This window comes from Gorilla gorilla, chromosome 15 (genome assembly GCF_029281585.2).
Source record: "Gorilla gorilla gorilla isolate KB3781 chromosome 15, NHGRI_mGorGor1-v2.1_pri, whole genome shotgun sequence".
Classification (NCBI taxonomy): Eukaryota; Metazoa; Chordata; class Mammalia; order Primates; family Hominidae; genus Gorilla; species Gorilla gorilla.
This window is the reverse complement of record NC_073239.2, coordinates 31968173-31977432: the sequence shown is the minus strand read 5'-3', so window position 1 is coordinate 31977432 and position 9260 is coordinate 31968173.

The following is a 9260-nucleotide window of genomic DNA, read 5'->3' as shown; positions in this document are numbered from 1 at the left end:
TTCTTGCGATAGTTTACTGAGAATGATGATTTCCAGTTTCATCCATGTCCCTACAAAGGACATGAACTCATCATTTTTTATGGCTGCAAAGTATTCCATGGTGTATAAGTGCCACATTTTCTTAATCCAGTCTATCATTGTTGGACATCTGGGTTGGTTCCAAGTCTTTGCTGTTGTGAATAGTGCTGCAATAAACATACGTTTGTTCCTTTCTTATCCTGCTTGGAACTTGAACACTCTGCCTAGAGAAGGAGGAGTCATCTTATGACTATGACATGATAAGATTGAGGGCTTCTCTCTCCCTCTTTCTCTCTCCTTTATTAGTTGGCTTTCTTCTTTTATCTCCATCACAATGTCTTGTTTACAATCTAAGTTTTCTGCTCATGGAATAGCTGGTGATACTCTGGTGAAGCACTCTATTGAATTCACTACTCCGTTATGGTTTCTAGAGGATGTCACCTTCTCTACAGAACGTTCAGTGATATTCATTCATGTGGAGATGTGGGTCTGGAAACATCATGCATCTGAAAGTGAGAGGGATAAGCTCATTACAAAGACCATAGGGCCCATACATTGTCTTAATAAAATGTGACAATTCTCTGATCTCATGGAAAGAAGCCTTCTTACTAAGGGAAGATAACAATAAATGCCAAATGCTCTTAGCTTAAAATAAAAAAAAATCAAAGAGGCAAGAAGAAGAGAGAAAAAGGAGAAAGAAGAATAAGGAAAGAAAACAGAGGGAAAGGAATCAAGATGAAAAACAGCCAGAAGCATTAGAAAGTAGCAGTGGAAGTGGAAACTTGCGAAGGGCTCCCAGGGACCAACCCTGAAATGCAAAAAAGAGAAGCCCTTGGCAGAAGAAAGCTGGATCATCTCTGAAAGCTTAGGGCAGAGCACACCTGACTTCAAGAACCCTCCAAAAGCAGTACTGCACCACAGTAATAAAAGATACATAAAATATTGGCAGTTTGCAGGAACATTTAGATACAAGGCAAGCTATTGGAAGTCTCTGCAAAAGCTTCTGAGGCATGCCGATTGCTCAGCAAGTAGACTGTGGAAGATTCTCTGCAGTACAGCAGAAGCTAATTCACAGCACAGTAGAGTTTTTATTCCCAGAAAGTAGTGTGAATACAAGCAGGACTACAGAAATGGGCATGTTGACAAAGTTATTCTGTTATGAATATCAACATTTTTCAATTAAAGGCAAAAAATTAAAATAAGTAATAGTAAAGAAGAAAAAAACTTAGAAGAGGTAAGCATACAAAAATGTTGTCAAATCAGTTCAAAATTTCTTCATGGAGGTTATGTGATAGTAATTCTCAGAAATGATGGATGATTGAATTCCTTGTAGAGTATGAGTATCTTTAAGATTTGAGCGCCATTTTATGTAGCCAGCAGGATACATTGATGATTAAGACATGTTAAATTTGGAAATGTAAATGTTTCAATTTTCTTCCTTCGAGAGAAGGAAGAAACTAGAAACTCCTGAACTAGAAAGAAGGAAAGAAATACTTCTCCCCAAACTTTGTTAGGGTTTGAAAAATTAATCCTGGATTCTGGGTTTGGAAGTTTGTGAAAGGCTATTGGGAAAGGAAAAAGGAAGGATAAAGTATGAGGGGGAAAGCAATGTGACTTGAAGAATCAGGAGGTGGGGAGGGGTTTTCCTTAGCCTAGAAAAAGATATCCCTTGCCTGGGGGTTGGGTGAAGGCTGTGCATTCTGAGACCTCTGAGACTTTCTCAAGCTCTTTGGAGGCAGAGTCAGATAAGATAGCCAGATTTCATGGAAGTGGCAGAAAAAATGGAGCACTAGGCTTAGGGCTATTAGCTTCCATTGAAATTCCTGTCATCCTAATGGGTGTGAACACTGCAGAGAGTCACAGAATGGTAGGAGACTCTGCTCAGAGAGAACAAACGTGTTATCAGTAAACCTCCTGGATTGATGGCATGTGACCAGGGAGAGAACTTGCCAGCCCGTCAGCCTTGGTGTTAAGACCCTGGAACTATTACTTGTCCTTAGGTTGAAGTAAATCTCAAGAATGGCTAACTAAAGTTAAATTCCTTGCCAGCTCAAATGCATGGCATGCTTGAGTCAAAATTACATCAATTTATAGAAAATAAAAGATGTGTTATATTTCAAATTTTGTAATTTTAGACTTTACACATGTATGTTGATAATTTTGAGTGCCATATTTTATACAAATGCAATGCTTATTTGTGAAAAGATAACTGAACAACCTAACAGAATCTACAAACTAATAAAAAGTTCAACAGGGTTGCTAGATACAAGATAATTATCAGCATCAATTAAGTTCTAGACACTTACACAAATTATGATATATAATTTTAAAAAGAATTTTATTAACAGTAGAAACAAAGTCTCTAAGGTATCTAAAAATAAGTAATAGATACCTGAGGCTTTTATGGAGAAAGTTATTTTTAAAAAAGAAAAGTAAACAGGGAAACATACTTAATCTCTGGATGAGAAGACTCAACATTTTTAAAGATGTCAATTCTCCCAAAATTAATTGACATGTGATACCATTCTCATCAAAAGCCCAATAGGGGTTTTCAAGGAAATTATGTTGTTTTTAAAATTTGACTAGAAAACCAAAAGGCCTAGAATAACCCAGAAAAAAATTAGAGTAGAAAAATATGGGAGCTTACCTTACTAAATACGAATATTTGTTACAAGACTATAGTTATTAGGACAATGCAGCATTTATACAGAAATTTAAAAAAAAACTAGTAGAAGAAAGTAGAAAGTTCAGAAATTGACCTCCTCATCTGTGAACTCAATATACTACAAAGCATGAGGAACTAATAGGGAAAAAAATGGAGCCTGATCAGTGGTGCTGGATGATTCATTATTCATGTGGGGGAAAAATTAAATTACACCTTTAATTTACACCATTACCAAATAGAAGTTAAAGACAGTTATAGACCTGAATGTAAGAAACAAATGTTTATAAGTTTAAAAGAAAAGATAGAATATCCTATGACTTTAGGGTGTAGATAGAGTATCCTATGACTTCAGGGTAGAGAAGTTTCCTTAATTAAACACGAAAAGCACAGATCACAAAAGAAAATGTTAATATATTAACATTTAAGTGAAAAAGACCTGCACACTAAAAGAAACCATAAAGAAAGTTAAAAGACATGAATTCCAGAGCAATCTATTCCCATGAAGCATGTTCTTTTGGCAAGACATAGGTTTGGCAACAGATTTACTCAAGTTTGAATATTAGCTTGACCGTTTACTAACTTTGTGACTTAAGACCAAGTTATTTGAACTCTTGAGCTGTTTCCACGTACATTAAAAAACGTCAGCACACAGGACTGCTAAAATGATTAAATGAGATAAGGTATGTGAAATACCATGCCCAGAGCTTGGCACATGGTAGGTACCAACCATAAACCAATTTAATGGTGTGGTTTTACCCAGGTAAATGCTGGTGAACTTTACATCTTCATTGTGAGCCAAATACATAAAGCTGACCTAGTTCGCAGATTTTAACCCTATAATTTCCCCTGCACAAGCCAGCCATTTAGAAATAGTGGAACAACTCTTATGTCCCCCTTAATTATTTTATTTTTTTAAAAAAGGCTGTCTTTAATTTTCGATTTATCTTCTGAGATTATTTCAAATCTTCTTATCCATGTCAAATTTTATCTTCACTTCTTATTGACCCAATGGATGTTAACCATCTTCATACTCCGGAACATTCTTTATGGTAACCTAAGTGTAGCCTGTTATTTAGAATAGGAAACCATCATCAAACTGGGTTATTCTGCAGGCACTAGTCATGTATGAAACCACCTAACTTAGTACCTGGAACAAAATTGATGCTTAATAAACTTGTGTGGAATATAAGTCATCATAACGTTAAAGATTCTATTAAAAATTATAAATATTTCAACATTTAAAACATGGAGAAAATAGTGCCATAACACCCATGCACTCATCATCCAGATTAAACAGTTGTCAAGGCTTACTATATTTTTAAAAAAATGCTACTTTAAGTATTGCACACTGAAACCTGTTCTGAGTCAAACATTAGAAAAGATTTGGAAAAAAGTATGACCTGGTATTACCTCAGCCATGGCATCACATCCCTTCTTGTGACACATCAGTCATGGGTGGGCTCTCCAATAGGCTCACCACAAACACCTGGGATCGAATGCCAGGAAAGGTGAGGGAGGACCCTTCTTCACACTTCAGGCACACAGAAATGAAAGTTGAAGAAGAAGTGACTGTGGTTGATTGTTCCAGTAATGTGCAAATCATAGGTCAGGTCTTTTAAATACTATTCTGTCATATCAAATGAATCCAACCATATTACAGCAAAGGCTTTTCTGGAAGGTGAAAAATTTACATGCCATACTCCACTTTAATTAAAAACAATGAATGAATGTAAAGTCCACATCGACACAGAAATTTTTCCTGGAAAAATGACAGGGTTTCTCCACTGGGGCCTATACTCCACTTCATTTGTGTTAGGAAACTCTGAGGAGAACCCACACCCACATGTGTAGATTGAGTTTCCATTATCCACCTGATGATTCTCAAATATAGAGGTCCAGTCCAGAATTCTCTCCCTAGCTCCAGATTGATAATCCTAATTGACTTCTGGCACCTTCAGCTGGATTCTCCATGGACATATCAAACTCAAGGTACAAAACTGGGCTAATTATTTCATCTCCCTTTCCAAATGGAACCTTCTGGAACACCTCAGTATTCTTGGGTTTAATTTCATAAACTACTCCTACTTTTAGAAAATTGAAGTAAAATCTACATGACATAAAATTAACCATTTTAAAGTGCACAGTTCAGTAGCATTTAGTACATTCATAATGTTTTGAAATCATTATCTCAAGACATTTTCATCATCCCAAAAGGAAACTTCCGTACCCATGAAACAATCACACTCCATTCCTCCATTTCCCCCAGCCCCCGAAAAACACAATGTGTATCTATGGATTTATCTGTTCTAGATATTTAATATAAATGGAGTCATGCAATATGCAACCTTTTGTGTTTGTCTTCTTTAACTCAATGTAATGTCTTCAAGGTTCACCCATGTTGTAGCATGAATCAGTACTTCATTCCTTTTTAAGGCTGAATAATATTCTACTGTATAGATATATCACATTTTGTTATCTATTCATCAGTTGATAGATATTACCCACTTTTTAGCTATTGTGTATAGTGCTGCTAATGTTGAGCAACTGTCAAACTCTTCATCATTTTACATTTACATTCTACATTTTATGTTCCTGCAGCAACATACAAGGATTCTAATTTCTCCACATTCTTGCCAACACTTGCTTTCCTTTAAAACATTAATTTTTATTTTAGCTATCCTAGTAGGTATGAAATGGTATCTCATTGTGGTTCTGATTCCTGTTTCCCTAATGTCTAATGATATTGAACCTCCCTCTCCCTATCTGCTCATGTCTAGGTCATGTGACATTAGGAAGAGGCAAATTTATAGCTCATTTTAGAAACATAACTGAAGTTTGAGGCAATGCATTCTTGGATACCAACCTTAATCCTGGCTTCATTTATATTAGCACCCTTACTTCCCCTTTATTTTTAACTCTTCATTTAAAATTTTTATTTATTATGTGGTACAAAATTTTTGCAAGCTGCCTTTTTTATTTTTTAAAATCCAGAGTATAAGTAAATTTAAAAGTCCCATGTCATTTACCTCTTATCCTTTTTTAAAAAGCAAAACAAAACAACTTTTATTGTTTTCTTTAAATACACATAAACTAAGTGTTTATTTTGGAAATTTACAAATTGGACTCAACACGTAAAAAAGTAAAAATAGTAAAATAAAAATCTTCTATAAACACACCACTAACCATGGTTAGTATTTTGGCATTATTTTTTCAGTCTTTACCTATATGCCTATATATCATCTCTCTAGTCACACTACTTTTTAAAAATGAGATTATATTATACATTCTTTGTTCATAACATACTATTTTCATCTAACAATATATCATGATCATTTTACCTCATAATTAACTATTCTGCCATGGTTGTAAATTTTTAAACTTTGATTTGCATTATCACTGGAGTTACCTATTAAAATAAAGATTCCAAGTCTACTCCCAGTGCTTCTGATTCCGTCATTGGGGTCCACATCCAGAAATCTGTATTTTTTACAGGCTTCTGAGCGATTCCAGTATGGGCCATCTTGGGCTCTTTGAGATTACTTCCACACTACTAATTTCAACTATTGCTGAATTTTTCCTTGTGTGGATACAGCACTATTTATTCAACCAGTTACTTATTTGGGGTCATTTAGATTATTGGTATTTTTTCATTATTTTATTCATCTGCTGAAAAAAATCCTTATTCCTACAACTTTGCTGTCATCCATGACTGAGCATTTGTTGCTTATACCCAAACTGTGTGGTATGTTACAGTGATGGGGCTTGGTGAGTGCTCTTCTCATCATTGAATGGGGATTGAGATGCAGATGCTGGAGAAAGCCTCTCAAAAAGCCACATCAGGCCCTGAAATGTGATTGAGAGGATTTAGGGTTTCATAGGAGAAGTGGAAAGGGGAAGCAGCTCAGTGTGTGAGGAAGTGAGATTCAAATTCCATGTGCTTGAACCTGGAAGCCAAAAGAGCTTATACACCTGGGGCCCAGCCAGCAGTCGCTTATTTCTCTAGAAACTAAGAGAGGGACTAAAATAATCCCTTTTGTTGAAAATTTCAAAGTGGGGGCATCAGCCTTGGGTCAAAAAGAAGGAATAATGGGAGGAGAGAGAGCAGAATGAGACAGCACAGCTTTCTGTCCCAGCACAGCTCATGAAAGAGAGGCCATGCAAAATGAAAGCATTCTTGGATCTAAAAATTTCTGAGAGACACCAAGGCACAAATAGAGTTGCTTTGGTGTTGAAATGTCAAAAGAGGTGTAGCCACCATTTAGGGATGTGACACATTGAGGTTTGGGTGCTTTAAAGAACTTCAAAGAAAACGCAGCATCTTTTTGGGTCTCGATGGCCGGTGCCCTTTCAAAGAACATTAGAGAAGATGATGGCTCAGTGGTGTCACCACAGATAGTGCTGAGGTGCTTTGATGTAGCTTTGCGGGCTGTATCAGTCTCGGCAGGAAGAAGGATGAGTCAATGTCGAAGAAAGGAAAACCTAGAGTTCCGGGGATTGGCCAAGGACTTGCGTGTGAGAACTTGCGATGCATCTCCTTTGAGGGACTTTCAGGAATTATGTGGAAGGAGGGAAAAGGTGAGGATGTGAGTAATGTACCTGGAATCCCAAAATTCTACATTAGGAATGGAGACAAAAGGCAGAAAAATTCAGGTCACTCATGGACCAGAGCTACAAGGGAAGTGCCCACCTAAGAAGTTGTAGAGGGTGGTGTGTGCTGGAAAGGACTGCTCATGTCCATGTGGGGTGTGTGATCACAGGAGTGGGTGAGGGAAAGGGTATCCTCTGAATCATTTATCAGAAGCCCCTCAGGAGCGACCAGAACCCCTAGGTTATTTCTTAGCATACTCAGCCTCTTTTCTCATTTTGAGGTGGGTGAGGAAAACCAATTTTCCTCTCCGCCCCCATTTCTCCTGCTCCCCACCCTAAGCTCACTGAGAGTGAATGTTTGCCCCTGAAATAGAATCAGTTCTAAGAAAACTCCCTCGGCATCCTGCTCCATGTCAAAATAGAATATGACTGTGGGTGGGGGAATGGAAAGAGGGGTGGTCGGGGGCTGAGGTCATTGCTGAGGATGGGCTGTTTTTGTGCAAAAGGAGCTTATGGAGTGGCCCCATGGAAGAAGCAGGTACATGCTGTAAGTAAAGCACAAAATCTCTAGGTGTCTGGGTTGGTCCCAGCAAAAGCCTAAGAGTGCCCAGAACCGGATGTAGCAGCTTCCTGTTTGCTATTTCACACAACTCTGCAAAGAGCAACAAGGTTTTTCAGCCATATCCAGATTACACTTGTCTACTTGAATTTATTAATTAATCTGGGGAGAATTACCATTTTAAAAACTTTGTGTGCTCTCATCTGTAACATTCAGCAATATTTTTGATTCAAGTGAGAGAAACCTAACATAGCAGTGCAAACAGTAACGGTTTCTGTTTCTTATATGACAACCAGTCTGGAGATGAGCAATCCAGGGCTGCTGAAGTGACTGTGTAATGTTTCTCATCAGTGTCTTGGACTTCTGTTTGTATATGTTGATTTTCCCCCTTATGCTTATTGCTTCCTTGCCACAAGATGGTTGCAGCTACTCCAGGCATCAAGTCAGATTTCTATCAGGAAAAAGGAAGAAGAAAGAGGGTTGATGCCTCACCCAAAAAGCAAAAGAAAAAATAAAATAACAATAAAATAGAAATGATCTCAGACTTTTGTTTACCTTTTATTGGTCAGAACTTTGTAAAATATTATGCCTATCTGAAAGAAAATTTAGCAAAAATATATTTTATACTCTTCTCTCCCTAAATTTTGAATTTTGTTCACAAAAAAGGTGATGACAAGATTTCATATAGATAACTTGTAGCTCTGCTACACCATCCATCAATATTTTATATCTTTTCAATTTATTAAGTCTTCTTTTATGTTCTTTATAAACTTTTATTATTTTAATCTGTACATATCTTACATCTCTGTTGGATTTGTTTCTAGACATCCTGTACTTTTATTACTGTTACCTTTAAAAATACATATTTTCATTGGTTGTTGTATAGGAATTGGTTTTTGTATATTGAGCTCATTGAGTATAATTAGTTGTACTAGTTTGTAGATTCTCTTGGGTCATCTATGTAGAGAAGATAGACAGGCATATCATCTATAAACATTACTACTTTATTTTATTTCCCAATCCTTACATTTATTCCCTTTTCTTATCTTATTGATAGGTTGGGACCTCAAATACAAGCCCAATTAGAAGGAAGGCTAGAAAGGTAAAAGTTTCTAAGATTATATCTTTTAGATATTTGCTATTTTTTTATTATTTGTTTTTGTAGTTCACGCAAGAGGGGTGGTTTGTATTAGGGTAGTGGCGGTAGAGAAAAATAGAAGTGACTATGTTTGTTGAGGTATTTAGGAAATGGAACCACAGGCACTTGGTGATTGATACATTTGTGGGGTAAGGAAAAGAATGAAGCCAGTTAAAAAAACATTGTATTTTGACATAATTTCAGGATTACAGAAAAGTTGCAAGAGTAAGACAAAGAATTTCTGGACACCCCTCACCAAGATCCAAAATGTCAACATTTTCTACATTTCTCAC